The following is a 3,584-nucleotide window of genomic DNA, read 5'->3' as shown; positions in this document are numbered from 1 at the left end:
ACACAGTATTCATCTAAAAACAATAGTCTTTAAATAACTTAGAAAATTAAAGCTAAAATACACAAACTCAACACAAAGGCAACGTAACAAAGTCAGCTAAAAGTGAAGATTTAACCGGGGTCCTTTTCAGAAAGCAGGTTTAGTGAAAACTTTGAGTTTGTTGACGCTGAGATAAAGGAAACTTTGGGTTTTCTGTCTCAGAAAGAGAGGTAAATTAACCTGAGTCAGTTACTATGGTAACTGACCCTGGATACCTAACCTGGTCGGGAGCAGGTTTTCTTCAAGAAACCTTGATTTTCTTTCAGTCTCCTCCCTCTGACACTCCCTCTTTTATTTCCTCATTCATTCATTCATTCATTCATTCATTCAGTCTGTATTAGGTTTGTATGAGTTTGTTATCTGCATGAATAAAAGTGTGTTGGATTTACCATGTTAGGCCGTAGGCCTGCAAGATTAGGTGAAAAATAAGCACGATGTTTTAGCTTAGAATTGATATTACGGTTCTTTGCCACGATTTCTTTCTCACGAAATGTAATGTTTATTGCACACATAAACCATGAAAAAACAAAACAATTTGCCAGTACCAAACATTTTTTTTTTTGGCACCTATAGCACATTGTGCATCACCACAAGCCTGTTCAATGAAGAGTAGGGAGATGCTCTCCCTTCTCTTCATTGAACAGGCTTGCAGCGCTTTAACACCAATTTTATACAGTCTTTGATAAAAACTCACAGAAGAAAGTAGTAGCGTTTAAATGAGAGCCAAAGTCATTTAAAAAAATAAAAAATAAGTATTTTTAAAAACATTAAAAAAAGAAATCAAAGTTATTGAAAAATAACTTTATAAAAAACAATCGTGCAGGCCTATTAGGCAGACTATAAAACTTTTTTTTCTCAAAACATGGCATTTCCTTTTGCTGACGATCCTGTTAATGAAAATGCTCTATTATTTCAAGGGGAGTTATTTCTTTGTATTTATATCCGTCCTCATATCACTAACGTCACCCATCGTGGACATGCTCAATATCCCAGCATATTATAGCAGTTTTCTATCACATTGGTGATGCGGTGCATATTAGTAAAGCCACTGTATAGCAAAGCGCCATCAGAGGAGTATGACCTGATTGCTCTGAAACGTTTTTTAAACCTTTTTGTAGTGTTATTAAAATTCCATTAAGATGAGTTCCACAATCTTGCAGGTGAATGATCGCTAATGAGCAGAATTACTTGATGCCAGAGTAACTCTCTGAGCAAATTCAAATTGTGCTCTTGAGAGAACTCTGGATTTCTAGGGTAGGTGAATGATGTAAACCCTTTGAAATGAAAGATTATGAATTATAATTCTGTTAATGAAGATGCTCCAGCCTCAGAATGGGATTAGTAGGCTTAGTACGTTTTTGCCCACACAATTGCACTTAAATGAAATAGACTCAATACCATTTCACCAGTAATATTAGGCTATACTTATGATTAATATACATTACATTGGAATATATACGCATTTACTCTTGCAGCAATTTTCTCCCACGCAAATTCTCTCTTTAGCAGCAGCCGCCGTGTTGCTTTTTTAACAAGATACATGTTCAAACTCGCTGTATGTGCGCATGAGTATTTCTGATGTCCCCGTTTATTTGTGGTTGCCATGGTGAAACGTAGTATCATGGCTCTATTCATTCTGCCTTTTTATTGTGGTGATGCAAACGTGTAAACTTACTCTGAGTTGATCAAACCAACTCAAATCACCTGTTCTGAAATTGAAAACTCAGTTTCCCATCTCAGGGTAAATCAACTCAGACATCAGGGTTAGACTCAGAGTTAGTTAAACCTTCCTGAAACGGGCCTCAGATGATTTTGCCGGCTTAAATCCCAAACAAAGACTATATTCTTTGCTTGGTTAACTTTTGTATCAAATTCTGGTAATCCATGAAATGAATTCCAGGTTTATAAATGGTTGTGTGTGTGTGTGTGTGTCCGTCCATTTGGCTCTCTTCTAACCACTTGTTTCTGTTCAGTTTGTGTATACGTTTCCCAAATCTCACCTATAGTGCAGCCTTTCACAGAGGGCACGCTGCAGACTGTATTGGGCTTTTGATTAAATTGTGGAGGGTATGTCACTGCAATGACTAAACTGATGGGGGTCTGGAGGAGGAGGGTGTCTGAGGCTGGTGGCTGATGTGGTGTGCATTCCAAAAATACACCTAATGGTTTGTTTTATGAACAGCAGTGATTCATTCTGCTTTTTTTCTGTTCTTTTCTTGAGACTGATTGGTTTTGAAAGATTGAGACGATAATGCTGTGAGATACAAATGAGGAAGCTGTGAAAAATCTCATTTGAAAAAGCAAGGGGAAGCGTAGCCTTGTAAACAAAATTCTATTTCACATTGTTAAAAGGTAATTTGTCTCCATCGTGCCTGGCAGAGCCTTCATAAATAAAACACTGCACATTACAGGTGAGCACTCCTTTCTTTTGTTTTTCTCCACTTTTTGTTTTGTTTGCTCTTGAATGAATATTATGTAAAACGGAAGATAAGAAAAACAATATTAGGTCATATTTTTTTGCATACAGGGATAATGTTATTAGTGCAGTTTTCTATTAACTACAGATTTTTTGTAAATTTCTTCTTCAAAAAGGTAGCAACAAATATTTTAAGTGTCTACAATAATATTACGTACAACCCTTATGATGCAAGAAAAGGCATAACAGTTGAATTGAACATTAAAAAAATAACAATAAAGTAATATTTGTCTTTAGGCTCTATGTTAAAACTATTTAGGCCAAATGGTTTCAACAGAAAAAGTCAGAGAGTTTTACGGTATTTTATGTTGCACTTCCGGAATTGCTCTGGTACTGCCGAAAATTCCGCCGGATGCATGTCTTTCACTTTCTTTGTGTTGGAATTTTAAATACGATGGTTTTATGAGGACCATTTTTGAGTGCTCCTTAGATCTCTGCATGGTCAACTGAGACAGCTTGTTAGATTATCTGTCCAATCGGAATGTTCTCTCTATTAAAACTATTTTGCAGCGGCTCTGTGCGGAGTTTAGCACCACCCATGACGATTGTGATTGGATTAAAGAAATGCCATTAAACCAGAGCATGTTTTCCTCCCATCCCTGAATGCTGTGAGGACTAGCCAGACACTCCTTCAGAGCGTTTTGGAGGTCGGTCTGACAAAGTAAGACTATTTATTTTGTAATTAAGTATGAATTGCAATTCCAACTGTGGCCACTATGACAAAATCACAGTAACCCAACACTTTTTCATTCCTAAGGCTTTTAACTTTAACCCTTGTGTTGTCTTCCGATCAAAATTGAAAATCAACACTTTTGTTGATGCTTTTCTTTTCCTTTTTAACACTTTTGACGTTTATCTTTTTTTTTACTTTTTCTTACGTTTTTGTCTCTTTTTTTTAACACTTTTACGTTTTTTCAATGTTCAACACTAGGCTACGTCACAAACGTATTCACTTTAGTTTTACAGTCATTTTTGGACTGAATGGTCAATAAACCTAATTTTTAGGAAATTATACCGAATATTTGAGTTTGAAAAGCAGAAATTAGGAATTATTTAGACTAAAATTAAA

The sequence above is a fragment of the Etheostoma spectabile genome, chromosome 2 (genome assembly GCF_008692095.1).
Source record: "Etheostoma spectabile isolate EspeVRDwgs_2016 chromosome 2, UIUC_Espe_1.0, whole genome shotgun sequence".
Classification (NCBI taxonomy): domain Eukaryota; kingdom Metazoa; phylum Chordata; class Actinopteri; order Perciformes; family Percidae; genus Etheostoma; species Etheostoma spectabile.
This window is presented reverse-complemented; position numbering follows the sequence as displayed.